The sequence below is a fragment of the Peromyscus eremicus genome, chromosome 3 (genome assembly GCF_949786415.1).
Source record: "Peromyscus eremicus chromosome 3, PerEre_H2_v1, whole genome shotgun sequence".
Lineage (NCBI taxonomy): Eukaryota > Metazoa > Chordata > Mammalia > Rodentia > Cricetidae > Peromyscus > Peromyscus eremicus.
In genome coordinates this window covers 16,370,651-16,383,018 of record NC_081418.1, presented here as the reverse complement: position 1 = coordinate 16,383,018, position 12,368 = coordinate 16,370,651, and positions in this window count along the sequence as shown.

Genomic DNA, 12,368 nt, shown 5'->3' with positions numbered 1-12,368 from the left:
CATACCTATACACAAGTGCTCACACATGTCCATCAAATAAAATCTTTAGTGAATCCAAACCCAACTGTCCACAAAACAATGAAGTCTTGTGGAAGGAGGTGTTGAGGGATAGTTGATGACACTGTGAACACTGAGATTGTGTTAATTAAATAAAAACCTGAGGTCAGAAGGCAGAGCCAGCAGCCAGCTGACAGGAAGTAGCCATAGAGTGTAAAAAGGGAGTCAGGAAGATGGATAGAGAAAGGCACAGGAAGTGGAAGGAAGGGAAGGAGAGTTTGGAAGTTCCTTTGGATTGGAAGGGTTGAAAAGTTCTCTCTTTCTGAGATGCTGGCTAAGGAGGAAGGTCAACTTGCTGCTCTTCATCCTCTCTGAGCTAGCAGGTTTCCACCCCAGCCTCTGTCTCCTGAGTCTTTATTGGTAAAATCATAAGATTTTAAAGATAAAAGATAAAAGCAACAAGGACTCTGCCTAGAAATTTTAAGTCAGATAAGTTTTGAACTTGGAGACACAAAACATAATTGAAGTCAGTGGAGAAATGCTAATCTGATATTAAAGGACACTGTAAATCTCCCTATTCCTTTCCTTCTTGGCTTCCAGAAATTCACATAAATAGAGACTAGACAAATAATCTCAGATGGAATATGGCAAGTATCCCTCTAAGGAAATGCATCAGGACAAGGGAAGGTATCTGTGTTGGAAGCCCTGCAACTCATATCTCTGGCAGATCTTCCTTAGAGGAATCACATATCATTAAGCTCTGGCAATGAATGCACATTTGAACAGATAATCAATAGCCACCAGAGAAGTGAAGAAAACTTCTAACATGACAAGTGGGAGCAAAGGTAAAGTAAAAAAGAAAAGGCATGCAGAGAAACAAGGCACAGAGACAGAGCGTGGAGTGAAGAAAAACCACTTCCAGCACACATAATGGAACTTCTCAGAGACAAACACAGGGCACTGAGGGCATACATGTGGGCAAAATATGATGTTTAATGACTGGAAACAAGTAAAACAGACCAATGAAGATGACACTTTCAGCAGAAGAGTCGAAACATAAGTTTTAGGAAATTTTCCAGAAAGTGGGAGACAAGAAAGCAGATAAGGAAATAAACAAGAAACTTAAATCAACTAATAGGACTTTTGGAATTTAATCAGAAAGAAAGCAGAGGGCATAAATTTTGAAATAAATAACCCAAAAGAACCTTTCAAAAATTATAAGCATGAAATTCCACTTGGAAAGAACTCACAGATTGTCTAGCATCATGAAGAAAAACTTACTACATCAAAGTGACTGCTGAGAAATTACAGGACTCATAAGGTAGATTTTTACTTACATCATTCCTTGTCCCCCTTTCATATTTGAGTTTTGCTTAAGAAAATCATTGTTCCAGGCGGTGGTGGTGCACGCCTTTAATCCCAGCACCCGGGAGGCAGAGCCAGGCGGATCTCTGTGAGTTCAAGGCCAGCCTGGGCTACAGAGTGAGTTCCAGGAAAGGTGCAAAGCTACACAGAGAAACCCTGTCTTGAAAAAGAAAGAAAGAAAGGAAGAAAGGAAGGAAGAAAGAAAGAAAGAAAGAAAGAAAGAAAGAAAGAAAGAAAGAAAGAAAGAAAGAAAATCATTGCTCTGGTTAAATTCCACTACAAGTTTACTCTTTGTACCTAACCCACTGCACCCAATGTTTCACCAGGAGAATCAGACTGCAGAAAACCCCTGCTGACCAGCATCATTTTCTTTAATAGACTACTCGCCCTCCACTTTTTCACACCATCTTCTTCCCATCAGTGCCAACCCTCAGTAGCTTTCTTACTTTATCTTACAATCTTACTACTTTTGTTGAGTAACATTTTTCTTATCAATTAAGAGATTTTATGGGATCCTCCACTGCGTTGTCATATCTATGTCATGAAGTCTATATTAGTCAACTTAAATAAAGCAAGAGAGTAAATTGAAGATACTGTGATATTTCTAAGTTTTTACTGTCATGAACTTTTCCTTAAGAACTATCGGATGATATATATCTACTAAAATGAGGAGGAAACAACAGCTGCAAGTTTCAGGAAACAAACAAAAAGCCCAGTACTGATGAGAGACAAAAGGGAAGTGAAGGATGGTGGTGAGGGAAGAGTTGAGGAGAATATATATAGTCCAGACAGGAGCAGAAGAAAAGACTTTGAGTCCAGGAGGACTGTCTCCAACCTCAGAGAGAGAGAGAGAGAGAGAGAGAGAGAGAGAGAGAGAGAGAGAGAGAGAGAGAGAGAGAGAGAAACTTCTCTGATATATTTGTTCATAATGAGAAGACTTTTCTAGTCCTGTTGGAGAGTTCATGAATCATTGGCAAGAAGTTAAACAATACTAATCAACATCATCATACTCAGCAATATTTCTATAATCCTATTAAAATGAATGGTGATTTGATTAGTAATAAGTTGTTTAAGTAGAAAAATATGCATAAGTGATGTGCAGGAGCAAAACCCAAATTTTTCATAACAAAGCGATAGAGATATAAACGTAGAATAATGTAAACAGAAATACTAGTATGCTTTTAGTTATGAATGTAATAGCTAAAGAAACAAAAAGGTTGAAAGGGATTTCCGTTGGAGGCCCTTCACCTGTGCTTCATTCTAAGCTTTATAACACTATTTGAATTTTCACTGTTCAGGTGCAAACATGGTTAAAAAAACCTTTAAATATAAATACTTAATTAAAATCAATAAATGGTATTATACAAATGTCATTCAGAGTTATAAATAAAAGAAAAGGAACCAAACAAGGATATAAAAGATTGTTTTCCCTGAAAAGTGGGCAGGTTTTTACTAGCCTTGGGGGTGAATGTTTTTTATAATAAAAATAAGTAACCAACACCAAGTCATGGACAATATTGGTCCATCAGATCTCTGTGAAAATAACATACAATTAAGAAATAATTATTAATCAGTTGGCTCTCACTGGGGCTGTTTTTCACAGAATGTGAGTGTTAACAAACAGACACCATCATTTTGAGAAAGTGAACATCCTTATGTTTCAATGTCATGATGTCACAAGTCCATTCCAAACACTCAGTCCAGTAGCTGGGTGTGCTGGTGCACACCTTTAATCTCAGCACTCAGGAGGCAGAGGCAGGTACATCTTTGTGAGTCTGAGGCCAACCTGGTCTACAAAATGAGTTCTAGGGCAGCCAGGACTGTTACACAGAAAATCTCTGCAACAAACAAACAAACAAACAAACACTACAAAACCCCCCAAAAACTTAGTCCAGTATCTTAATGCCAAGAAGAGGTCCTAAGAAGAGGTGCTGTGGGATGGTCTGTATGTCAAATCTGTTGCTCTGATTGGTCAGTAAATAAAACACTGATTGGCCAGTGGCCAGGCAGGAAGTATAGGCGGGACTAACAGAGAGGAGAATGGAGAGAACAGGAAGCTGGGTAAGGAAGACACTGCCAGCCGCCACCAGGACAAGCAGCATGTGAAGATGCCAGTATGCCACGAGCCATGTGGCAAGGTGTAAATTAATGGAAATGGATTAATTTAAGCTGTAAGAACAGTTAGCAAGAAGCCTGCCACGGCCATACAGTTTGTAAGCAATATAAGTCTCTGTGTTTACATGGTTGGGTCTGAGCGGCTGTGGGACTGGCAGGTGAGAGAGATTTGTCCTGACTGTGGGCCAGGCAGGAAAACTCTAGCTACAGTTAAGGGTCATGCAAATGCTTAAATCCAAATTGATAATTGTCTATTTGAATAGAAATGACCTTCCTGGAATAATTAATCCTTTTAGGCTTATGTTCTAATCTTTTTGTAGGGACAAATTTTCTCATAATAATAAGTGGAACATTTGAGTTCTGCTACAAGAAATAGCAAAGAGGCAGTGATAGTGAAATGCATGGTCAGAGCCGCAGTGTGCGCTATGGCAGCTTCTCTCCCATGTGTGGATTACCTTGAAGGTAACCATAGGAAAAGAATCATTAAGAATGAACGCTCTCAAGCAAAGATTTCATTATAAATCTTAGTAATTTATTTCTCCAAATATTTTTAAGTTTATATAATAAGAAAATACCAATAAATGTCACACATATGTAAAGACTAATATATGGTGATACAATGAATACCTCTGCAGCCAGCACCCAGTTTAAGAAAGGAACATTTCCAGAGCTTTTGCAACTAAGCATTCCTTCCCATACTCCATCCATGGGAACAGAATATCATTCCCTCTAAAAAAAATTCAGCCTTCTTTGTCAGGATTCAAATTAATTTCCTCTGGATTTATTCACTGGAGATAAATTTCTACAGAATGTCTTTACTTTCATTTAAAATGATTCATCTAGAAAGATCTAGTTTCAACTCCAGTTCTTATCCAGTCATACGAACTGTATAACTAGACATGTCTTAACTAAGTGACCTGCAATTTCTCACTTTTGTAAAAGATCCTAATTTTAATTTCCAGATGATTATGAAAATGAAGAGCTAATGAATATAACACACTACTTGTCTATATTTCTATAGCAAATTAGTAATTGTGATTTTATAATCTCACACATGGTGAAGGAAAATTAACTAGTTGTCATAAACTTCTTCCATTGTTAATGTTTGCTTAAAAATGATTAACATATTCTGGAAAAGAAATATTTTACTGCTTTTTCAAAACATTTTAATAACACAATCCAGTCATTTGAATAATTTTATGGGTCTGAACATCAATTTCAAGGTTTCACAGATGCAAAGCAAGTGCTCTGTCCTTAAGCTGTCCCCCTAACCTCTGCATGAAAGATTTTTGTTTGATTATACAAATATTGGTGCCAAGTTAGCTAAATGTCCTATTCATTGATGAATTGAAAGGCTTTTTTTTTTCCTTTGGTTTTTCGAGACAGGGTAGCCCAGGCTGGCCTCGAACTCACAGAGATCCGCCTGGCTCTGCCTCCCGAGTGCTGGGATTAAAGGTGTGCGCCACCACCGCATGGCTTTGAAAGGCTTTTAAAAGACTAATAGATGAAGAAATTCACAGAAATTACACACAAGAAATGACTGTGGGGTAGTAATTTAGTCTATCTGTTTAGCTGTGTATATCTATGCTATAGTTACTTGGGAAACATTACACTTCAGCCTTTCAGTTTTTGAAAGTCATTTTTCTGCTTTAAGGAAAAAATACAAAATCAGCCATTACAATAAAGCAGGTTGGAACATTGCCATTTAGTCCATCACCATGGTAACAGCGTCTGGAAAGGTATTATTCAAATGATCCCAAGATTGACTCCTACAATTTGTACAAGGAAACTTGTTTATCAGAGGGATGTAAAATGGAGTCTCTTTATAGTCTTAAATTCTTCATAAGGCCAACTCAATGAAATAGAAAACATTTATCGGTAAAATTCCAGGACAACTTAAGGATAGCCAACTTTAAGTAGCTGTAACTATGAACTTGATATTAAAAAGGGATTAGGATCAAGAATTGATCATATAAGCATAAAACTACTTATTTCTTTGACATCACAAATAATGGTAATTCTACCATTAGCAATAATGACCATGGCATTACTAGTGAATCAGGAAAGGGTTCTTAATGTTGGGGTCAAGTAAATTAAATAAATAAATAAATCAAATAAATAAAATAAAATAAATAAATTGTTGAGTCATGGTAGTACATTTTTCTTGCCTGTTATTGAAGAGATGTGCTATCTCATCTTCATGTGATATGCATCTGATATTGTAGTCATGATTTATGACTCATACCTGTGTTGAACTATGCCTTAGAGTCCCATGTTAAGATAAAAGACTGGACAAAAGTGTTTTTGCAACCTTTGACTCTTTTATTTGAGATTAGAGCTAAAATAATAGCACGATAAATAGTTGGGGAAAATAAGAAAAATTAATTTGAATATCATTACATGTGATTGACAATGCTATTGGTTACTCTTCAGAATTTGATGGTAAGACACCATTGCTGAAGATACCATATGCTTGAGTCACAGAACAAGCTGATGCTGACCTAGAAGCTTCATCCCTGTTATCTAGCTTTCATAGTGTTGGAATGTAATACATACACTACTGCAGGAGAAAAATAATTGTCAATCTTACCCACCTGTAAATCCTGAAAGCTGTAATAAAATTTGGTTGGCAAGACATGCCCACTGGTGCAGCAGTGGCACAAACACCATGAGAGGAATAACCAACCAACTTCTGATTGGGTTTAAATACTGCTCCACAAGATGAAATCCATACTTGATATCATTATCAGATCAAGAATGTGGCTAGATAAGTCATAACCTCTAGAGGAGAATCGAGCATGATTGTTCTGCTAGATGGACTTAGAATTACACTGACTCCTAATGATTTATCATTACAACCATAGATTAATCCATCTTTCGACTCTCATCAGAGAAGCTTCTGTTGGCAGTACACGGTGAGCAACACAGAGACTCACAACTTACCAAAGTGCAGAAAATTAGGAGATTGAAATGCTCAGCCCTAAATGGGACACTATATCACATCCCCTCCTTTCAAGTCAACCAATTAATAACAGAACAGAACAAAACAAAACAAAAAACCTGGAGTATATCTGTGAGTTGGAACATTATTGTGTCTTACATAGTCAGATTCTCAAAGAATTGAGAAAAGATTTTAAAGCCACAGAATAATTCAAATGCAAAGCACTCACAAAGCAAAACATCAAACAACAACAGCATAAGCACATTTTACACTCAGCTTGCTATTCTTTACTGCTCCATACCATGCTCCACGCTAAACATTCTTCCAGAAATGCATGAATCAAAAATACAATTATCTTTATAATTCAAGAATGAAGGCTCTACTACTACTATTCTATTAAGGGTCATAGTTACTAAGCTCACCTATAGATTGATGCAACTCTCACCTCTCATCAGAGAGGCTTCTTCTTGTGGTAGACAATAAAAAGCACAGAGATCCACAGTTGGTCAATGTGGAGAGAAAAAGAGATTGCAGAGTACTCAGCCCTAAATGGGACCTCTACATCATACCCCCTTTTCCCCAGGCTCAGGAATCATCATAAAAGAAGGTGTTGAAAGAATGTAAGAGCCAGAGGCTATGGATAGCTACAAGGCAACAGTGTCTTTTGGACACAGCAGGGCAGCTGAACACATGAACTCACAGTGGTTACGGCAGGATGCATAAAACCTGTGCAAGCTGAAGCCAGATCACATTCCAGCATGGAGTGAGGAGCTGGCCACGAAGTCCCACCCCTTGATGAGGAGGTACTGGAAGTTTTTTTTAAAAAGATTTTTCTTTAAGAGCATTCCCTCTAGTAAATTGATCACACTTCAGTAGAAGGCCACATGGATATCCAAGAATATATTGGCACCACAAGTTGGACTTGATGGATTAAAAATAAAAGGACATAAAATTGGGTGGGTTGGTAAGGGTAGGATGGACCTGGGAGGAGTTGAATATAATCCAAACACAGTGTATGAAACTATCAAAGAACTAATAAAAAACAAACAAAACAAAAACAATAAAACAAGCAAAACAACAAAATGCTTCTTGTGATATGATTTTCTCACTCGTTAACAAACTGAAATAGTGGCTACACACTGTCAGCTTGCTCTCTCTTTCAAGTCTGTTTGTCCATAATTTATAAACTATAAAAACAATATTGTTCTGTTACTTCTTTTGGACAAAGAAATTAAAATCAACATAAGCATATGTTGATTCCCTCTCATACATTATTATTGGAAATGAAAATGGGTATAACTTCTATGAAGGGTGATTTGGTTCTACTTATCACAGTGAAAATGTTCCTACTCTGATTAAATTTCAAGGCTTAGGTATTTTTTCTGCAGCTAACATTTATTATTCAACACTAGAACCCAAATGTTTGCTGCAGATTACTTTTGATGGTAGAAGATGGGAAGCAGCTTGTCGCTCATTGTAAGGGATTCTTTAGATTATGATAACTTTATACAGTGGATCACTATGCAGACACAAGCTGGAATGATGACCTTCTTATGTACTGACTCAGGACAAACCTTCAAGAGATAAGAACATGATCATACTGGCTTTCTTTCATAAGAAAAATGAGATGGAGGGAGGGAGAGAGAGAGTGGAAAAGAGAGAGAGAGAGAGAGAGAGAGAGAGAGAGAGAGAGAGAGAGAGAGAGAGAGAGAGAGAAAGGGGAGATGTGGTAGACAGGGAATATTTACTTGTATGTGTTGGTGAATTAATGAATTATCATTGGAAGAACCTCCAAGACATTGGATAGAGTGCATCAATAGACGGAAACTGGGTGACTGAGGAGAGGTATAGAGATTTACTTTTTATTTTATGTAACTTTTCATCTTTCTATCAAATAATATATGTATATATGTAAACACACAGCTTTTAAAAGCAAAACAAACATATCATGAGGCAGGATAAACATGCCCTCTGATAACTACTTTGTATGGCCTTTGATCCTCTTCATCATTCAAGAGGACTAACTTCCTTTGTTAGTTGACAAGAGAACACATTTCTACCATTACAAATAGCTTGTAAATAATGTCAAGTAATTAGAAACTTGGATCTCTCAACTTTAATATTTAAAAACCTTCCTGCCTTGTAAATATGCCATTGTAGTTGGATCTCTTCCATTTAAATATAACCAGAGAGTTGATGGCTAGAGAGAAGAGACTCCCCTTTGGCCCTGGAGTTGTGTCAAATTGCTTCAGTATACAAGATACACAGTCTTAGAGTAATTGTCTAGCATAATATTCTACTTACATTTCTGAAGACAGTTGAATTTTCATTATAGAAGATATGTTACAGATCATAAATTTAAATGATATTTGTAAACCACTAAAGAAATTAATAGAAATCTTATTTCTGAAAACTTATTTCAAAGTTTGGAAGCGTTTTGAAACTATAAAATCATGAAGCTTGTATCTATTGGAGAAAAAAGTTAAAATGTTAATAAAGAAAAAGGGACTAACAAAGGTCTTAACACTTTCACAAAAATGCTATATTGCCTATAGGTGAAGACTTTCAAATCCTATATTTTGTGGCTACATCATTGATTCTCAATGAAAATCACAGTAAATAAATTCTTTAAAAAAACTTAAGTATGATAGAAAAAATTCACATTCTGATATGCTTTCTTACAAGACAGGTGCAAATGCATGCAGATCAGATTGGTGGCAGTTCATTGAGACTCTCCCTTTGCCTTCCCACACCGCAGGAATTCATGTCAGTTTCTTCTCTGAAGATTTTTATGCAACTGTACCATCATATAAAAGAACTAGTACTTAACCCCCCAGAATGACTGTGATAATACATACCCTCAGAAGAAAGATGCCTTAGTTTCCTGGACCTTGGATTGGTACAACATATGGTCTGATAGATTTGAAGTTCCAAGTGTCTAGTTTTAGACATGATGGCTCTTTATCTTTCTCTTTAAGGAAGTGTTTGTTGAGCTGAGGCTTGCTTTCACAAAAGCATTCTAGCCCAGAGAGCAAGAGGCCTTGTCACCTTAGAAAGCCTGGTGAGATGAATCATTTAGACTGTAGGAGTAATGTATCCAGAGAAGAAATTTAAGGAGGGATTTAGATAATGCAATCAACTAATTAAATACACTGGGACTCCTGACTCACAATGGCTAATTTAAATATGTCCTAAAAATAGTAGAGATCATAATTCATGACTGTAATAATCTCAGGGGTAATAGAGCACATTTTCACTTATATAATAGAGAAATGATGAATTATTTTATGTACTTTAAAACACCTGAAAATCTTTTTTTCCTTTTCTTTTTATTAAGAAAAAAATTTCATTCATTTTACCAATTGAAGATCCCCCTCTTCCCTCCCAACCCACCCCCTACTCCCACCTACAAGAAGGCACATTCAGTAGAGGCAAGTCCACACCCCTCCCCTGCCTCAAGGCTGCAAGAGGTGTTCCATCATAGGTAGTGGGCTCCACAAAGCCCACTCATGCACCAGATGAATTCTGATCCTATTGCCAAGGGGCCTTCCAAGCAGATCAAGCTACACAACTGTCTCACCATGCAAAAGGCCTGGTCTAGTCCCATGCAGGCTCCACAGCCATTGATCCAACTTTTATGAGTTCCCTCTAGTTTGGTTTGGTCATCCCTGCATGTTTTCCCATCATGATCCTGATGCACTTGCTCATAGAATCCCTCTTCTCTCTCTTTGACTGGACTCCTGGAGCTCTGTCTAGTGATTGGCTGTGGATCTCTGCATCTGCTTCCATCAGTCATTGGAGAAAAGTTCTGTGATGACAGTTAGGGAATTCACCGGTCTGATCTCTGGGGTAAGCCAGTTCAGTTCAGGCAACCTCTCCACTATTTCTAGTAGTTCAAGCTGGGGTCATCCTTGAGGATTCCTGGTATGTACCCACTCACAAGTGGATACTAGATATAAAGCAAAGGGTAATCAGGCAACAAACCACAACTCCAGAGAAGCTAACTAACAGGGAATACCCAAAGAGGGATGCATGGACCACCCTGGGAAGGGGAAATAGATGAGATCTCCATGAGTAAACTAGGGATGAGAGGTGGTCAATGGAGGGTAGGGGATAGGGCATGAGAACATAAGGGAATGGGATGGTTGAACTGGAACAGGGAGGGAGGAGAAATGCAATGAAAGAGATACCATGATAGAGAGGAGGATAGACTGAAAATTTTTTTATGAGGTTAAAATTCACAGATCACACTGGCTGGCTAACACAGAGAAAAAGATCAAGCATAAGTTTATATTTAAATGCCAAGGAAATAAAATATATTTTGAGTGTGTATTTTTTTTTTCGGTTTTTCGAGGCAGGGTTTCTCTGTGTAGTTTTGCGCCTTTCCTGGAACTCACTTGGTAGTCCAGGCTGGCCTCGAACTCACAGAGATCCGCCTGGCTCTGCCTCCTGAGTGCTGGGATTAAAAGTGTGCGCTACCACTGCCCGGCCGAGTGTATATTTTTAATTAGACAAATATTTGAATTTGTTTTTGTTTTTGAGACAGGGTTTCTCTGTGTAGTCCTGGTTGTCCTGGAACTCACTCTGTAGACCAGGCTGGCCTCAAACTCACAGAGATCCTCCTGCCTCTGCCTCCCAAGTGCTGGGATTAAAGGCATGCACCACCACTGCTGGGTTATCCTGCATACCAATTATTAAATATACAATGTGTACTTAATTGTTATATGGAAGGATTGTGTCATGGGAATATTTTAGATTTAGAAGAGAACATTATGGGCTGGGGACCTGAATTTAAATTTGAATTAAAAAACATTTTAATGAGAATTCTTGTAGGCATAATAATGGGAATTGTTTTAAAAACTGTCATAGTAATTTGGTACAAGGGTATTATTTCATAAAACTCACATTGGTACTGGGAGATCATGTATTTTTGTTTCTGCCTGCCCTAATAACTCAGTTAAGAACTAGGCCTTGATCCCTGCTTCTTGAAACCAAGCACACAGTTTTTGTGGAAAGGGCAATGAACAAAAGGTATCTCCAATGCCCCTAACAGCAAGGACAAGGAGGCCTGGTACTGCACATGCCAGGCTTGAGCCAGCTCCCACAGCAGCTCAAGGGCAAAGCCTGGGACTTGTCCAGGCCTGCCCCCAAATGGAAAAGCTGTGGTCTTAACCAGCTCCTGACTAGACCCAACCAATTATAATGTACTAATATGACTGCCACTTGCTTAAGCCAATCATATTTGAAATGGCCTAGCTGCGCTAGGAACTCCCCCTTAACTATGCTTAAAAGGAGCCTGCATGCTCCTCTTGGAGTCATTGCCATTTTGCCTTTGTGTAGGATGGTTGGCCCCAGCATGCTGGAATCTTTCTTGAGATAATAAATGCTCTTATTGATTGCATATATGGATGGTGATTTTTTTTTTTTTTGTGGGACTTCTCCAGGAACCTAACAATTGGTAGCTGAGAAATTATCAATCTCATTAACAGAAACATGCCATTAAAGGCTGCCTTCAGCAAAGTTTTAATTCTAATTTCTTGAGAGAAGCAGAGACAGGCAGATTTTAAAACTAGTCTGGTCTACATAGTGAATTCTAGGCCGTCAGGGCTACATAGTGAGATTCTGTCTTAATGACAAGAACAAAAAAGTCAGCCTTCTTATTTCTGTTTCCCATTATGGAATGTTTCCTTTGACACAGGAAAGGTGGATGTCTTAGCTAAAATAATTAGGTTATTTCAGTCTTCCTATCTTGGCTTCTTTCTCAGGCTCTCTCTCCTTCTCTCTTTTTCTCTCCACCCCCTGCTTTCTTCCTTGTCTAATTGTTTTTATTGAACCTGGGGCTTAATATGCTGCCTTGAACCCACTCTCTCTTGACTTGGTCTCCCAAGTGTTGGGACACAAGTGAATACTACCAAACCAGCTTTGGATGTTGGTTTCTGAGGAAAAGGTT